We start from the raw sequence: 24571 nt of genomic DNA, 5'->3' as shown, positions 1-24571 counted from the left end.
GTCATTCTTGGAGTTGAATGCCAGCTTTTGTGCCAGTTTGGGCGTTGAACTCCACTTTGCAGCTTGTTTCTGGCGCTGGACGCCAGAATTGGGCAGAGAGATGGCGTTGAACGCCAATTTATGTCGTCTAAACTTGGGAAACATATGAACTATTATACATTGCTGGAAAGCCCTGGATGTCCACTTTCCAACGCAATTGGAAGCGCGCCATTTTGAGTTCTGTAGCTCCAGAAAATCTAATTTGAGTGTAGGGAGGTCAGAATCCAACAGCATCAGCAGTCCTTCTTCAACCTCTGAATCTGATTTTTGCTCAAGTCCCTCAATTTCAGCCAGAAAATACTTGAAATCACAGAAAAATACACAAACTCATAGTAAATTCCAGAAATGTGAATTTAACATAAAAACTAATGAAAACATCCCTAAAAGTAACTAGATCCTACTAAAAACATACTAAAAACAATGCCAAAAAGCGTATAAATTATCCGCTCATCACAACACCAAACTTAAATTGTTGCTTGTCCTCAAGCAACTGAAAATCAAATAGGATAAAAAGAAGAGAATATACTATAAATTCCAAACTATCAATGAAACAGAGCTTCAATCATATGAGCGGGACTTATAGCTTTTTGCCTCTTGAATAGTTTTGGCATCTCACTTTATCTATTGAAGTTCAGAATGATTGGCATCTATAGGAACTCAGAGTTCAGATAGTGTTATTGATTCTCCTAGTTCAGTATGATGATTCTTGAACACAGCTACCTTATGAGTCTTGGCCGTGGCCCTAAGAACTTTGTTTTCCAGTATTACCACCAGATACATAAATGCCACATACACATAATTGGGTGAACCTTTTCAGATTGTGACTCAGCTTTGCTAAAGTCCTCAATTAGAGGTGTCCAGGGTTCTTAAGCACACTCTTTTTTTTGCTTTGGACCTTGACTTTAACCGCTCAGTCTCAAGTTTTCACTTGACACCTACACGCCACAAGCACATGGTTAGGGACAGCTTGGTTTAGCCGCTTAGACCAGGATTTTATTCCTTTAGGCCCTCCTATCCACTGATGCTCAAAGCCTTGGGATCCTTTTTATTTGCCCTTGCCTTTTGGTTTTAAGGGTTATTGGCTTTTTGCTCTTGCCTCTTGGTTTTAAGAGCTTTTGGCTTTTTCTGCTTGCTTTTTCTTTCTATTTTTTTTTTCGCCTATTTTTTTTTTCTGCAAGCTTTGTTCTTTGCTGCTTTTTCTTGCTTCAAGAATCATTTTTATGATTTTTTAGATTATCAAATAACATGTCTCCTTGTCATCATTCTTTCAAGAGCCAACATATTTAACATTCATAAATAACAACTTCAAAAGACATATGCACTGTTCAAGCATACATTCAGAAAACAAGAAGCATTGTCACCACATCAATATAATTAAGCTAAGTTCAAGGATAAATTCGAAACTCATGTACTTCTTGTTCTTTTGAATTAAAACATTTTTCATTTAAGAGAGGTGATGGATTCATAGGACATTCATAACTTTAAGACAAAGTTACTAACTACTAATGATCATGTAATGAAGACACAAACACAGATAAGCACTTAACATAGAAAACGAAAAACAGAGAATGTAAGAACAAGGAATGAGTCCACCTTAGTGATGGTGGCGTTTTCTTCTTGAAGAACCAATGATGTCCTTGAGCTCTTCTATGTCTCTTCCTTGTCTTTGTTGCTCCTCCCTCATTGCTTTTTGATCTTCTCTTATTTCATGAAGGATGATGGAGTGCTCTTGATGTTCCACCCTTAGTTGTCCCATATTGGAACTCAATTCTCCTAGGGAGGTGTTGATTTTCTCCCAATAGTTTTGTGGAGGAAAGTGCATTTGAGGCATTTCCGGGATCTCATGGTGATGAGCTTCATACGCCTCTTGACCTCCATGAATGGGCTCTCTCGCTTGCTCCATCTTTTTCTTAGTGATGGGCTTGTCCTCTTTAATGAGGATATCTCCCTCTATGTCAATCCCAGTCGAATTGCATAGGTGGCAAATGAGGTGAGGAAAGGCTAACCTTGCCATAGTGGAGGACTTGTCAGCCACCTTGTAGAGTTCTTGAGGTATAATCTCATGAACTTCCACCTCTTCTCCAATCATGATGCTATGGATCATGATGGCCCGGTCTATAGTAACTTCAGACCGGTTGCTAGTGGGAATGATTGAGCATTGAATGAACTCCAACCATTCTCTAGTTACAGGCTTAAGGTCCAGTCTTCTTAGTTGAACCAATTTGCCTTTTGAGTCAATCTTCCATTGAGCTCCTTCTACACATATGTCCATAAGGACTTGGTCCAACCTTTGATCAAAGTTGACTCTTCTTGTGTAGGGGCGTGCGTTCTCTTCCATGTTTGGCAAGTTGAATGCCAACCTCACATTTTCCAGACTAAAATCTAAGTATTTCCCCCGAACCATTGTAACATAGTTCTTTGGGTCCTGGTTCTTACTTTGATCATGGTTCTTGGTGATCCATGCATTGGCATAGAACTCTTGAACCATTAGAATGCCGACTTGTTGGATGGGATTTGTTAGAACTTCCCAACCTCTTCTTTGAATTTCATGTCGGATCTCCGGAGACTCATTTCTTTTGAGTTTGAAAGGGACCTCAGGGATCACCTTCTTCTTGGCCACAACATCATAGAAGTGGTCTTGATGGGCTTTGGAGATGAACCTTTCCATCTCCCATGACTCAGAGGTGGAAGCTTTTGTCTTCCCTTTTCCTTTTCTAGAGGATTCTCCGGTCTTAGGTGCCATCAATGGTAATGGAAAAACAAAAAGCTTATGCTTTTACCACACCAAACTTAGAATTTTGCTCGCCCTCGAGCAAGAGAAGAAAGAATAGAAGAAGAAGAAGAAGAAGAAATGGAGGAGAGAGAGAAGGGTTGTGTTTCGGCCAAGAAGAGAAGAGAGGGTTGTGTTGTGTAAAAATGAGGAAGAATGGAAGGCTTTATATAGGGAAGGGAGGGGGGGTTAAGGTTCGGCCATTTAAGGTGGGTTTGGGTGGGAAATTGATTTTGAATTTTGAAGGAAGGTGGAGTTTATGAGGTAGGTTTATGGGGAAGAGTGGATGGATGTGAGTGGTGAAGAGGTGATGGGGAAGAGAGATTGAGGTGATTGGTGAACGGTTTTGGGGAAGAGTGTTTATGGGATTGTGTGAAAGAGGGGTGAGAAGAAGTGAGTGGAGGTAGGTGGAGATCCTGTGGGGTCTACAGATCCTGAGGTGATCCTGTGGGGTCCACAGATCCTGAGATGATCCTGTGGGGTCCACAGATCCTGAGGTGTTCAAGGATTTACAACTTTGCACCAAATTAGGCATGTAAAATGCCCTTGCACACAACTCTGGGCGTTCAGCGCTAGGTTGGTGCCCATTTTGGGCGTTCAACGCCCATTTGTTGGCCATTTCTGGCGTTGAACGCCAGAACCATGCCTGTTCTGGGCGTTCAGCGCCAGCTTTTCTCCAGGGTGCAATTCTGGCGTCCAGCGCCCAGATGCTGCCCATTTTGGGCGTTCAGCGCCCAGACACTACCCTTTTTGGGCGTTCAGCGCCCAGACACTGCCCATTTTGGGCGTTCAGCGCCAGAACCATGCTCTGTTCTGGCGTTGAACGCCAGACAGATGCTCCTCCAGGGTGTGATTTTTCTTCTGCTGTTTTTGATTCTGTTTTTAAATTTTTTGTTTATTTTGTGACTCCACATGATCATGAACCAATAAAGACATATAACTAAGAAAAATATAGTTAGATAAATAAAAATTGGGTTGCCTCCCAACAAGCGCTTCTTTAATGTCAATAGCTTGACAGTGGGCTCTCATGGAGCCTCACAGATGTTCAGAGCATTGTTGAGACCCTCCAACACCAAACTTAGAGTTTGGATATGGGAGTTCAACACCAAACTTAGAGTTTGGTTGTGGTCTCCCAACACCAAACTTAGAGTTTGACTGTGGGGGCTTTGTTTGACTCTGCTTTGAGAGAAGCTTTTTCTGCTTCCTCTCCATGGATGCAAAGAGAGATCCTTGAGTTGTAAACACAAGGTTATCCTTATTTAATTGAAGGATCAATTCTCCTCTGTCCACATCAATCACAGCTCTTGCTGTGGCTAGGAAAGGTCTTCCTAGGATGATGGATTCATCCTCTTCCTTTCCAGTATTCAGGACTATGAAATCAGCAGGGATGTAAAGGCCTTCAACCTTTACTAACACGTCCTCTACTTGTCCATAAGCCTGTTTTCTTGAATTGTCTGCCATCTCTAATGAGATTTTAGCAGCTTGCACCCTATAGATTTCCAGTTTCTCTATTACAGAGAGGGGCATGAGGTTTATCCCTGAACCAAGGTCACACAGAACCTTAAAGATCATGGTGCCTATGGTACAAGGTATTATGAACTTTCCAGGATCCTGTCTCTTCTGAGGCAATGTCAGTTGATCCAGATCACTTAGTTCATTGGTGAACAAGGGAGGTTCATCTTCCCAAGTTTCAATACCAAATAATTTAGCATTTAGCTTCATGATTGCACCAAGAAACTTGGCAGTTTGCTCTTCAGTAACATCCTCATTCTCTTCAGAAGAGGAATACTCATCCGAGCTCATGAATGGCATAAGGAAGTTCAATGGAATCTCTATAGTCTCTAGATGAGTCTCAGATTCCTTAGGTTCCTCAGAGGGAAGCTCCTTATTGATCACTGGATGTCCCAGGAGGTCTTCCTCCTTGGGATTCATGTCCTCTCCTTCCCTTACAGGTTCGACCATGGTGCTTATGTCAATGGCCTTGCACTCTCCTTTTGGATTCTCTTCTGTATTGCTTGGGAGAGTACTAGGAGGGATTTCAGTGATCCTTTTACTCAGCTGGCCCCCTTGTGCTTCTAAATTTCTAATGGAAGACCTTGTTTCATTCATGAAACTTGCAGTGGCCTTGTTTCACAGGATTCCTTTCAGAAGTGTACATGAACTGGTTATTTGCAACCATGTCAATGAGTTCTTGAGCTTCTGCAGGCATTTTCTTTAGGTGAATGGATCCACCTGCAGAAGTATCTAATGACATCTTTGATAACTCAGATAAACCATCATGGAATATATCCAGAATGGTCCATTCTGAAAGCATGTCAGAAGGACACTTTTTGGTCAACTGTTTGTATCTTTCCCAAGCTTCATAGAGGGATTCACCATCTTTTTGTTTGAAGGTTTGAACATCCACTCTAAGCTTGCTCAGCTTTTGAGGAGGAAAGAACTTGGCTAAGAAAGCCGTGACCAGCTTATCCCAAGAGTTCAGGCTGTCCTTAGGTTGAGAGTCCAACCATATTCTAGCTCTGTCTCTTACAGCAAAAGGGAAAAGCATGAGCCTGTAGACTTCAGGATCTACTCCATTAGTCTTAACAGTATCACATATCTGCAAGAATTCAGTTAAGAACTGAAAAAGGTCTTCAAATGGAAGTCCATGAAACTTGCAGTTCTGCTGCATCAGAGAAACTAATTGAGGTTTCAGCTCAAAGTTGTTTGCTCCAATGGCAGGAATGGAGATGCTCCTTCCATGTAAATTGGGGTTAGGTGCAGTAAAGTCACCAAGCATTCTCCTTGCATTATTGTTGTTGGGTTCGGCTGCCATCTCCTTTACTTGTTCGAAATTTTCAATAAGGTTGTCTCTGGATTGTTGTAATTTAGCTTCTCTTAGTTTCCTCTTCAGAGTCCTTTCAGGTTCTGGATCAGCTTCAACAATAATGCCTTTTTCTTTGTCCCTGCTCATAAGAAAGAGAAGAGAAAAAGAAAAGAAGAGGAATCCTCTATGTCACAGTAAAGAGGTTCCTTATTGTTAGTAGAAGAAGAAAAGGAATAAGGGTGAAGAAGAATGAAGAATCCAAACACAAGGGTAAGGATAGGAGCAGTGATGTGTGATGAAGAGAAGTGTTAGTAGATGAATAAATAAATAGAATAAGATGAGAGAGGGAGAGGATTTTCGAAAATAATTTTTGAAAAAGAGTTAGTGATTTTTGAAAATAGTTTTTGAAAAAGGTTAGTAATTTTTGAAAATTAATTTTGAAAAGGGTTAGTAGTTTTTCGAAAATTCAAATAAAAAATAAAATAATTAGTTTAATTAAAAAGAAATTTTGAAAAAGAGGGAGATATTTTTCGAAAATTAGAGAGAGAGAGTTAGTTAGGTGGTTTTAAAAAAGATAAGAAACAAACAAAAAGTTAGTTAGTTAGTTGAAACAAATTTTGAAAAGATAAGAAGTTAGGAAGTTAGAAAAGATATTTTGAAATCAAATTTTTGAAAAAGATAAGATAAGAAGATATTTTTGAAAAGATATGATTGAAATTAGTTTTGAAAAAGATTTGATTTTTAAAATCACAATTAATGACTTGATTCATAAGAAATCACAAGATATGATTCTAGAACTTAAAGTTTGAATCTTTCTTAACAAGTAAGTAACAAACTTGAAATTTTTGAATCAAAACATTAATTGTTATTGTTATTTCCAAAAATTTGATATAAAAATAAGAAAAATATTTTTGAAAAATATTTTTTAGAATTTTCGAAAATAACTAAGAAGGAAGAAAAATATTTGATTTTTGAAAAAGATTTTGAAAAAGATAAGATTTTTAAAATTGAAAATTTGAATTGACTCATAAAAACAACTAGAATTTTAAAAAGTTTTGAAAAAGTCAAATCTAATTTTCGAAATTATGAGAGAAAAGAGGGAAATATATTTTTTTTGATTTTTGAAATTTTTTTTTATGACAGAGAAAAACACTAAAAAGATGCAATGCATGAAAGTTATGGATCAAAACAATGAATGCATGCAAGAATGCTATGAATGTCAAGATGAACACCAAGAACACTATGAAGATCATGATGAACATCAAGAACACATTTTTGAAAAATTTTTAATGCAAGGAAAACATGCAAGACACCAAACTTAGAATTCTTTAATGCTTAGACACTAAGAATTCAAGAATGCATATGAAAAACAAGAAAAGACACAAAACATGCAAATGCAAAGATCAAACAAGAAGACTTACCAAGAACAACTTGAAGATCATGAAGAACACTATGAATGCATGAATTTTCGAAAAATACAAGATGTACATGCAATTGACACCAAACTTATAACATGACTCAAGACTCAAACAAGAAATACAAAATATTTTTTATTTTTATGATTTTATGATTTTTTTTTGTATTTTTATTTTAAAACTTTCGAAAATCATTTTGAAAAAGAAAAAATAAGGATTCAAAATTTTTCATATGAATTCCAAGAATCTTGTACTCTTTAGTCTAAAGCTCCAATCTGAGGGTTAGATATGGCTTAATAGCCAGTCAAGCTTTAGAATGGATTTACATCCATTGAGGTGATTAGTTGAAGACCAATCCCAAAGGAGTTTGGGTATGGCTTTTCAGCCAGATAGGATTCAACATGTTACCATGAAACTCTAGAATTCATTCTTGAAAGTTTTGAAGCCATAGAATAATTTATTTTTGAAAATATTTTTATTTAAAATTTTTTTTTTCGAAAACAAAGGAGAAATTTTTGAAAGATTTTTGAAAAATTTTTGAACACAAAACAAAAAGAAAATTACCTAATCTGAGCAACAGGATGAACCGTTAGTTGTCCAAACTCGAACAATCCCCGGCAACGGCGCCAAAAACTTGGTGCGCGGAAATTGTGATTATACTTTGATTATGTAAAATTCATCGCTCTTTCTTTCCCTGGTAATGGCGCCAAAAACATGATGCCAATACCATGGTTCACAACTTCGCACAACTAACCAGCAAGTGCACTGGGTCGTCAAAGTAATACCTTACGTGAGTAAGGGTCGAATCCCACGGAGATTGTTGGTATGAAATAGTAATGGGGTTTTCGAAAATAATTAATAAAATAGGGATAGAAATACTTATGTAAAGCTTTGGTGAGAATTTCAGATAAGCGAATAGAGATGCTTTCGTTCCTCTGAACCTCTGCTTTCCTGCTATCTTCATCCAATCAGTCGTACTCCTTTCCATGGCTGGCTTTATGTAATACGTCACCATTGTCAAGGGCTACTTTCGGTCTTCTCTCGGGAAAATGATCCAAATGCCCTGTCACGGCACGGCTAATCATCTGGAGGCATCACCCTTGTCAATGGTTACATCCTATCCTCTCAGTGAAAATGATCAACGCACCCTGTCACGGCACGGCTATTCATCTGTCGGTTCTCGATCATGTTGGAATAGGATTTACTATCCTTTTGCGTCTGTCACTACGCCCAGCAATCACGAGTTTGAAGCTCGTCACAGTCATTCAGTCATTGAATCCTACTCGGAATACCACAGACAAGGTTTAGAATTTCCGGATTCTCTTGAATGCCGCCATCATTCTAGCTTACACCACGAAGATTCCGATTAAGAGATCTAAGAGATACTCATTCAATCTAATGTAGAACGGAAGTGGTTGTCAGGCACGCGTTCATAGGGAATGATGATGATTGTCACGTTCATCACATTCAGGTTGAAGTGCGAATGAATATCTTGGAAGCGAAATAAGATGAATTGAATAGAAAACAGTAGTACTTTACATTAATCTTTGAGGAACAGCAGAGCTCCACACCTTAATCTATGGAGTGTAGAAACTTTACCGTTGAAAATACATAAGTGATAATGGAGTTCATTGGTCTCGGCCCCAGAGGGGAACCGGAGTGACCAAGACTGTGAATACAATGATAAAAAGTTCTATTTATAATAAACTAGTCACTAGGGTTTACAGAAGTAAGTAATTGATGCATAAATCCACTTCCGGGGCCCATTTGGTGTGTGCTTGGGCTGAGCTTGAGTGTTGCACATGTAGAGGTCATTCTTGGAGTTGAACGCCAGGTTTTGTGCCAGTTTGGGCGTTGAACTCCACTTTGCAGCTTGTTTCTGGCGCTGGACGCCAGAATTGGGCAGAGAGCTGGCGTTGAACGCCAGTTTGCATCATCTAAACTTGGGAAAATGGTGCACAGAAATTGTGATTACACTTTGATTATGTAAAATTCATCGCTCTTTCTTTCCCTGGTAATGGCGCCAAAAAACATGATGCCAATACCATGGTTCACAACTTCACACAACTAACCAGCAAATGCACTGGGTCATCCAAGTAATACCTTACGTGAGTAAGGGTCGAATCCCACGGAGATTATTGGTATGAAGCAAGCTATGGTCACCTTGTAAATCTCAGTCAGGTAGGGTTAAATGTGATTAGATTAGATAATTAAAAGATAAATAATCAAGGATAGAAATACTTATGTAATTCATTGGTGAGAACTTTAGATAAGCGAATAGAGATGCTTTCGTTCCTCTGAACCTCTGTTTCCTGCTATCTTCATCCAATCAGTCTTACTCCTTTCCATGGCTGGCTTTATGTGATACATCACCATTGTCAATGGTTACTTTCGGTCTTCTCTCGGGAAAATGATCCAAATGCCCTGTCACGGCACGGCTAATCGTCTGGAGGCATCACCCTTGTCAATGGTTTCATCTTATCCTCTCAGTGAAAATGGTCAACGCACCCTGTCACGGCACGGCTATTCATCTGTCGGTTCTCGATCCTGCTGGAATAGGATTTACTATCCTTTTTTGTCTGTCACTACGCCCGGCAATCGCGAGTTTGAAGCTCATCACAGTCATTCAATCATTGAATCCTACTCGGAATACCATAGACAAGGTTTAGACCTTTCCAGATTCTCTTGAATGCCGCCATCATTCTAGCTTACACCACGAAGATTCTGATTAAGAGATCTAAGAGATACTCATTCAATCTAATGTAGAACGGAAGTGGTTGTCAGGCACGCGTTCATGGGGAATGATGATGATTGTCACGTTCATCACATTCAGGTTGAAGTGCGAATGAATATCTTAGAAGCGAAATAAGATGAATTGAATAGAAAACAGTAGTACTTTGCATTAATCTTTGAGGAACAGCAGAGCTCTACACCTTAATCTATGGAGTGTAGAAACTCTACCATTAAAATTATATAAGAGAAAGGTCCAGGCATGGCCGAGATGGCCAGCCCCCAAAACGTGATCAATAGATCAAAAGATAATCCAAAGATGTCAAATACAATAGTGAAAGGTCCTATTTATAATAAACTAGCTACTAGGGTTTACAGAAGTAAGTAATTGATGCATAAATCCACTTTCGGGGCCCACTTGGTGTGTGCTTGGGATGAGCTTGAGTGTTGCACGTGCAGAGGCCATTTGTGGAGTTGAACGCCAGGTTTTGATCCATTTCTGGCGTTCAACTCTGGTTCTTGATCCATTTCTGGCGCTGAACTCTAGAATTGGGCAGAGAGCTGGAGTTGAACGCCACTTTATGTCGTCTATTCTCAAGTAAAGTATGGACTATTATATATTTATGGAAAGCCCTGGATGTCTACTTTCCAACGCAATTGGAAGCGCACCATTTCGAGTTCTGTAGCTCCGGAAAATCCACTTTGAGTGCAGGGAGGTCAAAATCCAATAGCATCAGCAGTCCTTCTTCAACCTCTGAATCTGATTTTTGCTCAAGTCCCTCAATTTCAGCCAGAAAATACCTGAAATCACAGAAAAATACACAAACTCATAGTAAAGTCTAGAAATGTGAATTTAACATAAAAACTAATGAAAACATCCCTAAAAGTAACTAGATCCTACTAAAAACATACTAAAAACAATGCCAAAAAGCGTATAAATTATCCGCTCATCACAACACCAAACTTAAATTGTTGCTTATCCCCAAGCAACTGAAAATCAAATAGGATAAAAAGAAGAGAATATACTATAAATTCCAAACTATCAATGAAACATAGCTTCAATCATATGAGCGGGACTTATAGCTTTTTGCCTCTTGAATAGTTTTGGCATCTCACTTTATCCATTGAAGTTCAGAATGATTGGCATCTATAGGAACTCAGAGTTCAGATAGTGTTATTGACTCTCCTAGTTCAGTATGATGATTCTTGAACACAGCTATTTTATGAGTCTTGGCCGTGGCCCTAAGCACTTTGTTTTCCAGTATTACAACCGGATACATAAATGCCACAGACACATAGTTGGGTGAACCTTTTCAGATTGTGACTCAGCTTTGCTAAAGTCCCCAATTAGAGGTGTCCAGGGTTCTTAAGCACACTCTTTTTTTGCTTTGGACCTTGACTTTAACCGCTCAGTCTCAAGTTTTCACTTGACACCTATACGCCACAAGCACATGGTTAGGGACAGCTTGGTTTAGCCGCTTAGACCAGGATTTTATTCCTTTAGGCCCTCCTATCCACTGATGCTTAAAGCCTTGGGATCCTTTTTATTTGCCCTTGCCTTTTGGTTTTAAGGGTTATTGGATTTTTGCTCTTGCCTCTTGGTTTTAAGAGCTTTGGCTTTTTCTGCTTGCTTTTTCTTTTTCTTTCTATTTTTTTTCGCCTATTTTTTTTTCTGCAAGCTTTGTTCTTTGCTGCTTTTTCTTGCTTCAAGAATCATTTTTATGATTTTTCAGATTATCAAATAACATGTTTCCTAGTCATCATTCTTTCAAGAACCAACATATTTAACATTCTTAAACAACAACTTCAAAAGACATATGCACTGTTCAAGCATACATTCAGAAAACAAGAAGCATTGTCACCACATCAATATAATTAAGCTAAGTTCAAGGATAAATTCGAAACTCATGTACTTCTTGTTCTTTTGAATTAAAACATTTTTCATTTAAGAGAGGTGATGGATTCATAGGACATTCATAACTTTAAGACATAAGTACTAACTACTAATGATCATGTAATGAACACACAAACATAGATAAGCACATAACATAGAAAACGAAAAACAGAAGAAATAAGAACAAGGAATGAATCCACCTTAGTGATGGTGGCGTTTCCTTCTTGAGGAACCAATGATGTCCTTGAGCTCTTCTATGTCTCTTCCTTGTCTTTGTTGCTCCTCCCTCGTTGCTTTTTGATCTTCTCTTATTTCATGAAGCATGATGGAGTGCTCTTGATGTTCCACCCTTAATTGTCCCATGTTGGCACTTAATTCTCCTAGGGAGGTGTTGATTTGCTCCCAATAGTTTTGTGGAGGAAAATGCATTTGAGGCATCTCCGGGATCTCATGGTGGTGAGCTTCATACGCCTCTTGAGCTCCATGAATGGGCTCTCTTGCTTGCTCCATCTTTTTCTTAGTGATGAGCTTCTCTTCCTTAATAGGAATGTCTCCTTCTATGAAAGCTCCAGCTGAGTAACATAGATGGCAGATGAGATGAGGAAAAGCTAGCCTTGCCATGGGGGATGACTTTTTGGCTATTTTGTAGAGTTCATTAGAGATGACTTCATGAACTTCTATTTCCTCTCCAATCATGATGCTATGAATCATGATGGCCCGATCCACAGTAACTTCAGATCGGTTGCTAGTGGGAATGATTGAGCATTGAATGAACACCAACCATCCTCTAGCTACAGGCTTGAGGTCCAATCTTCTTAGTTGAACCGACTTGCCTTTGGAGTCAATCTTCCATTGAGCTCCTTCCACACATATGTCCATAAGGACTTGGTCCAACCTTTGATTAAAGTTGACCCTTCTAGTGTAGGAGTGTTCATCTCCTTGCATCATAGGCAAGTTAAACGCCAACCTCACATTCTCCGGACTAAAATCTAAGTATTTCCCCCGAACCATTGTAACATAGTTCTTTGGATCCGGGTTCTTACATGCCGACTTGTTGGATGGGATTTGTTAGAACTTCCCAACCTCTTCTTTGAATTTCATGTCGGATCTCCGGATACTCATTTCTTTTGAGTTTGAAAGGGACCTCGGGGATCACCTTCTTCTTGGCCACAACATCATAGAGGTGGTCTTGATGGGCTTTGAAGATGAACCTTTCCATCTCCCATGACTCGGAGGTGGAAGCTTTTGTCTTCCCTTTCCCCTTTCTAGAGGATTCTCCGGTCTTAGGCGCCGTCAATGGTAATGGAAAAACAAAAAGCTTATGCTTTTACCACACCAAACTTAGAATATTGCTCGCCCTCGAGCAATAAAAGAAAGAATAGAGGAAGAAGAAGAAGAAAATATGGAGAAGAGGGGTGAAGTGTGTTTTGGGCTAAGTAGAGAGGAGAAGGTTGTGTTGTGTGAAAATGAAGAAGAATGGAGGGCTATATATAGGGGAGGGAGGGGGGTTAAGGTTCAGCCATTTAGGGTGGGTTTGGGTGGGAAATTGGTTTTGAATTTTGAAGGTAGGTGGGGCTTATGAGGTAGGTTTATGGGGAAGAGTGGATGGATGTGAGTGGTGAAGAGGTAATGGGGAAGAGAGATTGAGGTGATTGGTGAAGGGTTTTTGGGGAAGAGTGTTTATGGGATTGTGTGAAAGAGAGTGGTGAGGGATGAGAAGAAGTGAGTGGAGGTAGGTGTGGATCCTGTGGGGTCCACAGATCCTGAGGTGATCCTGTGGGGTCCACAGATCCTAAGATGATCTTGTGGGGTCCACAGATCCTGAGGTGTCAAGGCATTTACATCCCTGCACCAATTTAGGCATGCAAAATGCCCTTGCACACAACTCTGGGCGTTCAGCGCCAGGTTGGTGCCTATTTTGGGCATTTCACGCCCATTTACTAGCCATTTCTGGCGTTGAACGCCAGAACCATGCTTGTTCTGGGCGTTCAGCGCCAGGATGCTGCCCTTTTTGGGCGTTCAGCACCAGAACCATGCTCTGTTCTGGCGTTGAACGCCAGACAGGTGCTTCCTCCAGGGTGTGATTTTTCTTCTGCTGTTTTTTATTCCTTTTTCAATTTTTATATTTATTTTGTGACTCCACAAGATCATGAACCTACAAAGACATATAACTAAAAAAATAGAGTTAGATAAATAGAAATTGGGTTGCCTCCCAACAAGCGCTTCTTTAATGTCAATAGCTTGACAGTGGGCTCTCATGGAGCCTCACAGATATTCAGAGCATTGTTGAGACTCTCCAACACCAAACTTAGAGTTTGGATATGGGAGTTCAACACCAAACTTAGAGTTTGGTTGTGGCTTCCCAACACCAAACTTAGAGTTTAACTGTGGGGGCTTTGGTTGAGTCAGCTTTGAGAGAAGCTTTTTCTGCTTCCTCTCCATGGATGCAGAGAGAGATCCTTGAGTTGTAAACACAAGGTTGTCCTCATTTAATTGAAGGATCAATTCTCCTCTGTCCACATCAATCACAACTCTTGCTGTGGCCAGGAAAGGTCTTCCTAGGATGATGGATTCATCCTCTTCCTTTCCAGTATCCAAGACTATGAAATCAACAGGGATGTAAAGGCCTTCAACCTTTACTAACACATCCTCTACTTGTCCATAAGCCTGTTTTCTTGAATTGTCTGCCATCTCTAATGAGATTTTAGCAGCTTGCACCCCATAGATTCCTAGTTTCTCTATTACAGAGAGGGGCATGAGGTTTATCCCTGAACCAAGGTCACACAGAGCCTTAAAGGTCATGGTGCCTATAGTACAAGGTATTATGAACTTTCCAGGGTCCTGTCTCTTCTGAGGCAACGTCAGTTGATCCAGATCACTTAGTTCATTGATGAACAAGGGAGGTTCAACTTCCCAAGTATCAATGCCAAATAATTTGGCATTCAGCTTCATGATTGCACCAAGAAACTTGGCTGTTTGCTCTTCAGTAACATCCTCATTCTCTTCAGAAGAGGAATACTCATCAGAGCTCATGAATGGCATAAGAAGGTTTAATGGGATCTCTATGGTCTCTAGATGAGCCTCAGAGTCCTTTGGTTCCTCAGAGGGAAGCTCCTTATTGATCACTGGACGTCCCAGGAGGTCTTCCTCCTTGGGATTCACGTCCTCCTCTCCTTCTTTGGGTTCGGCCATGGTGCTTATGTCAATGGCCTTGCACTCTCCTTTTGGATTCTCTTCTGTATTGCTTGGGAGAGTACTAGGAGGGATTTCAGTGATTCTTTTACTCAGCTGGCCCACTTGTACTTCCAAATTTCTAATGGAAGACCTTGTTTCATTCATGAAACTCACAGTGGCCTTAGATAGATCAGAGACTAGATTTGCTAAGCTAGATGGATTCTGCTCAGAATTCTCTGTCTGTTGCTGAGTGGATGATGGAAAGGGTTTATTATTGTTAAACCTGTTTCTTCCACCATTATTAAAGCCTTGTTGAGGCTTTTGATCCTTCCATGAGAAATTTGGATGATTTCTCCATGATGAGTTATAGGTGTTTCCATAAGGTTCACCTAAGTAATTCACCTCTGCTATTGCAGGGTTTTCAGGATCATAAGCTTCTTCTTCAGAAGATGCCTCTTGAGTACTGTTGGATGCAACTTGCATTCCATTCAGACTCTAAGAGATCATATTGACTTGCTGAGTCAATATTTTGTTCTGAGCCAATATGGCATTCAGAGTATCAATTTCAAGAACTCCCTTCTTCATAGGCGTCCCATTATTCACAGGATTCCTTTCAGAAGTGTACATGAACTAGTTATTGGCAACCATGTCAATGAGTTCTTGAGCTTCTGCAGGCGTTTTCTTTAGGTGAATGGATCCACCTGCAGAGGTATCCAATGACATCTTAGATAACTCAGACAGACCATCATAGAATATATCCAGGATGGTCCATTCTGAAAGCATGTCAAAAGGACACTTTTTGGTCAGTCCTTTGTATCTCTCCCAAGCTTCATAGAGGGATTCACCTTCTTTCTGTCTGAAGGTTTGAACATCCACTCTAAGCTTGCTCAGCTTTTGAGGAGGAAAGAACTTGGCTAGGAAAGCCTTGACCAGCTTATCCCAAGAGTTCAGGCTATCTTTGGGTTGAGAGTCCAACCATATTCTAGCTCTGTCTGTTACAGCAAAAGGGAAAAGCATGAGCCTGTAGACTTCAGGATCTACTCCATTAGTCTTAACAGTATCACATATCTGCAAGAATTCAGTTAAGAACTGAAAAGGATCTTCAGATGGAAGTCCATAAAACTTGCAGTTCTGCTGCATCAGAGAAACAAATTGAGGTTTCAGCTCAAAGTTGTTTGCTCCAATGGCAGGAATGGAGATGCTTCTTCCATGTAAATTGGAATTTGGTGCAGTAAAGTCACCAAGCATTCTCCTTGCATTGTTGTTGGGTTCGGCTGCCATCTCCTTTACTTGTTTGAAATTTTCAATCAAGTTGTCTCTGGATTGTTGTAATTTAGCTTCTCTTAATTTCCTCTTCAGAGTCCTTTCAGGTTCTGGATCAGCTTCAACAAGAATACCTTTTTCTCTGTCCCTGCTCATAAGAAAGAGGAGAGAAAAAAGAAAAGAAGAGGAATCCTCTATGTCACAGTAAAGAGGTTCCTTATTGTTAGTAGAAGAAAAGAAGAAGAGAAAAATCTGAACTTAGAAAGAGAGAGAGAGGGGATTCGGATTTTTGGTGGGTGAGGGAGAGATGTTAGTAGATGAATAAATAAATAGAATAAGATGAAAGAGGAAAAATTTCGAAAATAATTTTTGAAAAAGAGTTAGTGATTTTTGAAAATAGCTTTTGAAAAAGGTTAGTAATTTTCGAAAATAAAAATCAAAAATTAAAATAATTAGTTAATTAAAAAGAAATTTTGAAAAGGGGGGAGATATTTTCGAAAATTAGAGAGAGAGAGAGTTAGTTAGGTAGTTTTGAAAAAGATAAGAAACAAACAAAAAGTTAGTTAGTTAGTTGAAACAAATTTTGAAAAGATAAGAAGTTAGGAAGTTAGAAAAGATATTTTGAAATCAAATTTTTGAAAAAGATATGATAAGAAGATATTTTGAAAAGATATGATTGAAATTAGTTTTGAAAAAGATTTGATTTTTAAAATCTCAATTTAATGACTTGATTCACAAGAAATCACAAGATATGATTCTAGAACTCAAAGTTTGAATCTTTCTTAACAAGTAAGTAACAAACTTGAAATTTTTGAATCAAAACATTAATTGATTATGTTATTTTCAAAAATTTGGTATAAAAATAAGAAAAAGATTTTTGAAAAATATTTTTGGAATTTTCGAAAATAACTAAGAAAAATGAAAAAGATCTGATTTTTTTGAAAAAGATTTTGAAAAAGATGAGATTTTTAAATTGAAAATTTGATTTGACTCATAAAAACAACTAGATTTTAAAATTTTTGAAAGAGTCAACTCAAATTTTCGAATTTATGAGAGAAAAGAAGGGAAAGATATTTTTTTGATTTTTGAATTTTTATGATGAGAGAGAAAAACAAGAAAAATGATGCAATGCATGAGAATTTTAGATCAAAACATGTGATGCATGCAAGAATGCTATGAATGTCAAGATGAACACCAAGAACACTATGAAGATCATGATAAACACCAAGAACGTATTTTTGAAAAATTTTTAATGCAAAGAAAACATGCAAGACACCAAACTTAGAATTCTTTAATGCTTAGACACTAAGAATTCAAGAATGCATATGAAAAACAAGAAAAGACACAGAACATGCAAATGCAAAGATCAAACAAGAAGACTTATCAAGAACAACTTGAAGATCATGAAGAACACTATGAATGCATGAATTTTTCGAAAAAAAAAATGCAAGATGCACATGCAATTGACACCAAACTTATAACATGACTCAAGACTCAAACAAGAAACATAAAAATATTTTTGATTTTCATGATTTTCTAATTTTTTTGGATTTTTCGAAAATTAATTGAAAAAGGAAGATAAGGATTCCAAAATTTTTTAATATGAATTCTAGGAATCTTGCATTTTTAGTCTAAAGCTTCAGTCCAGGAATTAGACGTGGCTCACTAGCCAGCCAAGCTTTCAATGAAAGCTCCGGTCTAAAACACTAGACATGGCCAATGGCCAGCCAAGCTTCAGCAAACATAGATACCTCTCATGTATACAACAGCTGGTATTTCATCCAACTTCATATACTTATGCGTGGAAGCCTCAGTCCAAAAGAATTTAGACATGGCTTTACAGCCAGCCAGGCTTCACATGCTTCATGAAACACTAGAATTCATTCTTAAAAATTTTGAAGCCATAGAATAATTTATTTTTGAAAACATTATTTTTATTATTATTTTTTTTTTCGAAAACAAAAGAAAAATTTTTGAAAAATTTTTGAAAACAAAACAAAAAGAAAATTACCTAATCTGAGCAACAGGATGAACCGTCAGTTGTCCAAACTCGAACAATCCCCGCCAACGGCGTCAAAAACTTGGTGCGCAGAAATTGTGATTACACTTTGATTATGTAAAATTCATCGCTCTTTCTTTCCCTGGTAATGGCACCAAAAAACATGATGCCAATACCATGGTTCACAACTTCGCACAACTAACCAGCAAGTGCACTGGGTCGTCCAAGTAATACCTTACGTGAGTAAGGGTCGAATCCCACGGAGATTGTTGGTATGAAGCAAGCTATGGTCACCTTGTAAATCTCAGTCAGGTAGGGTTAAATGTGATTGGATTAGATAATTAAAAGATAAATAATCAAGGATAGAAATACTTATGTAATTCATTGGTGAGAATTTCAGATAAGCGAATAGAGATGCTTTCGTTCCTCTGAACCTCTGCTTTCCTGCTATCTTCATCCAATCAGTCTTACTCCTTTCCATGGCTAGCTTTATGTGATACATCACCATTGTCAATGGCTACTTTCGGTCTTCTCTCGGGAAAATGATCCAAATGCCCTGTCACGGCACGGCTAATCGTCTGGAGGCATCACCCTTATCAATGGTTTCATCTTATCCTCTCAGTGAAAATGGTCAACGCACCCTGTCACGGCACGGCTATTCATCTGTCGGTTCTCGATCCTGCTGGAATAGGATTTACTATCCTTTTGCGTCTGTCACTACGCCCGGCAATCGCGAGTTTGAAGCTCGTCACAGTCATTCAATCATTGAATCCTACTCGGAATACCACAGACAAGGTTTAGACCTTCCGGATTCTCTTGAATGCCGCCATCATTCTAGCTTACACCACGAAGATTCTGATTAAGAGATCTAAGAGATACTCATTCAATCTAATGTAGAACGGAAGTGGTTGTCAGGCACGCGTTCATCGGGAATGATGATGATTGTCACGTTCATCACATTCAGGTTGAAGTGCGAATGAATATCTTAGAAGCGAAATAAGATGAATTGAATAGAAAACAGTAGTACTTTGCATTAATCTTTGAGGAACAGCAGAGCTCTACACCTTAATCTATGGAGTGTAGAAACTCTACCGTTAAAATTACATAAGCGAAAGGTCCAGGCATGGCCGAGATGGTCAGCCCCCAAAACGTGATCAATAGATCAAAAGATAATCCAAAGATGTCAAATACAATAGTGAAAGGTCCTATTTATAATAAACTAGCTACTAGGGTTTACAGAAGTAAGTAATTGATGCATAAATCCACTTTCGGGGCCCACTTGGTGTGTGCTTGGGCTGAGCTTGAGTGTTGCACGTGCAGAGGCCATTTGTGGAGTTGAACGCGAGGTTTTGATCCATTTTTGGCGTTCAACTCTGGTTCTTGATCCATTTCTGGCGCTGAACTCCAGAATTGGGCAGAGAGCTGGAGTTGAACGCCACTTTACATTGTCTATTCTCGAGCAAAGTATAAACTATTATATATTGCTGGAAAGCCCTGGATGTCTACTTTCCAACTCAATTAGAAGCGCGCCATTTCGAGTTCTGTAACTCCAGAAAATTCACTTTGAGTGCAGGGAGGTCAGAATCCAACAGCATCAGCAGTCCTTCTTCATCCTCTGAATCTGATTTTTGCTCAAGTCCCTCAATTTCAGGCAAAAAATATCTAAAATCACAGAAAAACACACAAACTCATAGTAAAGTCCAGAAATGTGAATTTAACATAAAAACTAATGAAAACATCCCTAAAAGTAACTAGATCCTACTAAAAACATACTAAAAACAATGCCAAAAAGCATATAAATTATCCGCTCATAAGAAAAGTATGGACTATTATATATTGCTGGAAAGCCTTGGATGTCTAATTTTTAACACAATTGGAAGCGCGCCATTTTGAGTTCTGTAGCTCCAGAAAATCCAATTTGAGTGCAGGGAGGTCAGAATCCAACAGCATCAGTAGTCCTTCTTCAACCTCTGAATCTGATTTTTGCTCAAGTCCCTCAATTTCAGCCAGAAAATACTTGAAATCACAGAAAAATGCACAAACTCATAGTAAAGTCCAGAAATGTGAATTTAACATAAAAACTAATGAAAACATCCCTAAAAGTAACTAGATCCTACTAAAAACATACTAAAAACAATGCCAAAAAGTGTATAAATTATCCGCTCATCAGCAACGAATTAGAAGTTCTTGTTGTTCTTGCATTAGGGGTTGGAGAGATTGGTCCAATGAAGATATGGGTGGAAAAGAGGGTTCATTGTTTGGGAGAAAGGGTTCATATTTGAAGGTGGTTCATCTTGGTAAGGGTATGGAGATGGAGTATATTGAGGTGGTTCTTGGGAGTAATTGTGTTGGAATGGTGGTGGTTCTATGAGTAAGGTGGTTCAAAACTATGTTGAGGGGATGGTTCATAGGCATATGGTAATTGTGGTTGACAACCACAATGAGGGTCACCACATCCATTAGATTGGTATGCATTAGGAGTTGGATTATACATATAAGAAACTAGCAGGGGTTGTTGCCACGAAGGTTGTCTATATGCTCGAGGCTCCTCCCACCTTTGATTTCCAATTCCTTGATGCATGTTGTCATTGTATTTCTCATTTCCTACAACATAGCTAGAACCAAACTCATAGCTAAAAGGGTGAGAATTCATAGTAGGAAAACAAAAATAAAAAGCACAAAAACAAAGAGATAAAATCTAACTACTAACTCAAACAAGCAAACCAACAAAAGAGCAAACTATTCACAATATGAACATATGTACAATAACCAATAACAAGCACACATTGCAGTTCCTCGACAACGGTGCCAAAAACTTGATGTGAAGAAAGTTGTTGGTAAAGAATTTCTCAATTAAATCTCGTTGCAAGTGTAGTTCTAAACCAACAAACAATCCTCCATCAGAGTTTAATTTTTGGTTGTCACAAGTCCAACCCAATAAAAATAACCGAAGTATTTAAACCTCGGATCGTCTCTCAAAGGAATTGCAGTGAGGTATGCGTATTATTGGTTATGGTATCCAAAGGGTGGGTTGGTAAAAGTGCAAGAAACTAAAAGGGTAAGAAATGTAAATCAAACAACTAAGGAAAACAATTACTAAAGAGAGACATTCATGGCAAGAATTGAGAATATATGCTTTCTATCCTACTCACTAATCTTAACAATAATTAACAAGAATTTATCCTATTTAGTCAACTCCAACAGTGGAAGAAAGTACAATGTTATCTTCACATGAGAGAAAGTCAAATAAGACTAGTTAATCTCAATCCAAAAATCCTAATCAACTCACTAATTGAATTAGCAAGAGATTAGAGTCAATAGAAATAATATTAACTAACAACTCTAGATCACCAATCTAAATTAGGTATTAATGACTCAAGATTGCCCAATTTCTCTTTCCAAGCCAAGAATGCTCAAAAAGCTACTCTAGCATACAACCAAGCATTTTGTCAAACACTTGGAAGGCATAAAAAGAAAGCATCATAAAATTGCAAGAACAATAAAATCTACAACTACCCAATTGCAAGGAAACAATAACAACAACTCAATTAAACAATAAAGAACATAAAACATAAATTGCATTAAAAGGAAATCCAAATCCAACAAAAATGTAGGAACATAGAAGTGACATAAAAGGAAAATTAACAAGAGAACTAAGAGAGCAAAGATGTAACAACAAGAAATTGAAAAGAAAACAAGATGGAAACAAGAAATTAAACTTAGATCTAAGATGGAATTAACCTAAAACACTATTTCTAGAGAGAAGAGGGAGCTTCTCTCTCTAGAAAACTAACCTACATGATCCTAAGCTAATCTAATTGCTCCTCCCTGTCCAAGCTTGAATTCTGCATGAAATAGCCTCAGGAATCAGTTGGATTTGGGCCTAGAAAGCTCAGAAATCGCCCTCACTGTTTTCACTTTGATGAGGTCACGTGCCTGCTATGACGCGTATGCATGGGTGATAAACCACTATTATATGGTTTATCTTGTGCTCAATTGAGTAGATTTTATTAACTCTTTACCCACTTATTCATAATATTTGCATGTTTTATATTTCCTTCCTGATTTTGTACTATGATTGAAAATATGCTTCTTTGATCTTATAATTGCTTATTATTAAGCCTCTCTTATTACCATTAGATGCCTTGATATGTGTGTTAAGTGCTTTCAGAGATTATAGGGCAGGAATGGCTTGGACGATGGAAAAGAAGCATGCAAAAGTGGAAGGAATACAAGAAGTTGGAGAAATTGCTAAGCTGTCCAGCCAGACCTCTTCGCACTCAAACGGCTATAACTTTAGCTACAGAGGTCCAAACGACGCGGTTCCAGTTGCGTTGGGAAGCTAACGTCCGGGGCTTCGATTTGATATATAATATACTATATTTTCTCTGATGCTAGGTGACGCGACCGCGTGCTCCATGCGGCCACATCGCAGTGACGGAAATTCAGCATGTTTGAATTCGCAACCAGCAAATTCTGGGCTGTTTCTGACCCAGTTCTCGGCCCAGAAAACACAGATTAGAGGCTATAAAGTGGAGGAATGCATCCATTCATAAACAAGCTTTCACAATTCACAATTTTAGGAGTAGATGTAGTTTTTAGAGAGAGAGGTTCTCTCCTCTCTCTTAGGATTAGGATTTAGGACTTCTCTTAGTTTTAGGAGTGACTCTCAATCCCAGGTTCAATGTTCTTTTATTTCTTTTCTCAATTTTGTTTATGACTCTCTATGTTTAGATTGATTTTTTATTTAATATATTTTGAGGTATTTCAGACTTATGATTGCTTTCTTTTATTTATAGAAATAATTTGGATTTTCCCCTTTTGGCTTTGGTTGATTAATTGGTGACTCTCGAGTTATCAAACTCATTATTGATTGAAAATTGGAATTCTACAAAAATTTAATTCGAGTTCCAATAACTCTAACTTTTCCTAAGGAAAGACTGGGACTTGAGGAATCGAAATTAATTCATCCACTTAACTTACCTTCAGAGTTAGAGGTTAACAAAGTGGGAGAAAAATCCATTCTCATCACAATTGATAAGGATAACCAGGATAGGACTTCCAGTTCTTCATACCTTGCCAAGAGATTTTTTTTATTGTTAATTTATTTTACTTGTCATTTAAATATACCTGTGCCCATTGCCCAAACTCAACATTCCCCAGAAAACTCATAACCAATAATAAATACACCTCCCTGCAATTCCTTGAGAAACAACCCGATGTTTAAATACTCGGTTATCAATTTTAAGGAGTTTGTTACTTGTGACAACCAAAACGTTTGTACGGAGGAATTTCTGTCGGTTTAGAAACTATATCTACAACGCGAATATTTTTATGAAATTCTTTACTGGCAAAAATTCTAACGTCAAAATGGCGCCGTTGCCGGGGAATTGCAAACGTGTGCCTTATTTTTGGTTATTGTAAATATTTGCTTTTTGCTTGTTTATTTGTTTTTATTTTTTTTATTTATTTTTGCTTTTTCTTAAGTTAAGAGGTTATTGGTTTTTATTTTAAAATTTGTATTTTATCTTATCTTATTTCAAAAATTTTCAAAATTCAAATTTCAAAAATTCAAAATTCAAAAATTTAAAATTCAAAATTTCAAAATTTAATTTTCAAATTCAAAAATTACATAACCTTTTAATTTAAATTTATTTCGTTTTTAATTTTTATTTGTTACTATGAGCTCTCACCCCTTTGGCTACGAGTCTGGTTACAATTATGTTGCAGGAAGAAGAAATTACAATGAGAACAGGCATCAAGGTTGGAACAATCAAAGATGGGAGGAGCCTCAAGGATTTGATCAACCCTCATGGCAACAACCACCTCCAATGGACTATCAACAACCACCACCATGTGCCTATGAACCCTTTCCTCAACATAACTTTGAACCACCAAACTCACAAGCCCCTTTACACCATTTACCTCCATATGACCCTAACCCACATCCACCATACCAACCACTCTATGAACCGAATGAGCCATACATAGATCCACCCCAACCTCCATTGGATAATAATACACTCATCTCTAACATGATTGGTCTCACCTCTACACTCCAAAATCTTATATCTCGCATGAACCAACCCTCTACCTCCAATATTCAACCCTCAAGCTCTAGTGCACTTCCTTTTCAACCACATAATGATCTTTTCATCCCATCACCACCCTCCATGGAAGAGCACCCACATCCATCAATCCAAGAGCAAGATGATCCCAATTATGCTATTGATATGGAACAGGAAAGAAGGAATCATCTTCGCGAATCCATACTTCATAAAGAGCTAGAGGAGGCCCTATGGGTAAAGGTAGGAGAGACCCTTGAAGGTGTAAGAGTAGTTGAAAGGAGTCGTCATGGGAAGAAAACCATCGAGGATGAGTACGATTTTATACTTAAACAACTGGACAAGGCAGCAATTATTAAAAAGGAAGAAGTGGTTGCAGACTTAAGAGATGTTGTACCTCCATTGGAAAGTCCAGT

The 24571-nt window shown here is 38.3% G+C and overlaps 2 non-coding genes across 2 annotated transcripts; both read left to right on the top strand.

The window, feature by feature from the left end:
• The first annotated feature begins 5117 nt into the window (after positions 1-5117).
• LOC148555130 (small nucleolar RNA R71) lies at positions 5118-5225 on the top strand. Its single transcript, XR_015887104.1, has one exon. It is a non-coding gene; the product is annotated as a small nucleolar RNA R71 (small nucleolar RNA).
• A 10380-nt stretch (positions 5226-15605) lies between these two features.
• Positions 15606-15713, top strand: LOC148555129 (small nucleolar RNA R71). Its single transcript, XR_015886570.1, has one exon. It is a non-coding gene; the product is annotated as a small nucleolar RNA R71 (small nucleolar RNA).
• The last annotated feature ends 8858 nt before the right edge of the window (positions 15714-24571 follow it).

Source organism: Arachis ipaensis, chromosome B6 (assembly GCF_059453495.1).
Source record: "Arachis ipaensis isolate K30076 ecotype BB chromosome B6, ASM5945349v1, whole genome shotgun sequence".
NCBI lineage: Eukaryota > Viridiplantae > Streptophyta > Magnoliopsida > Fabales > Fabaceae > Arachis > Arachis ipaensis.
This window is presented reverse-complemented; position numbering and strand designations above follow the sequence as displayed.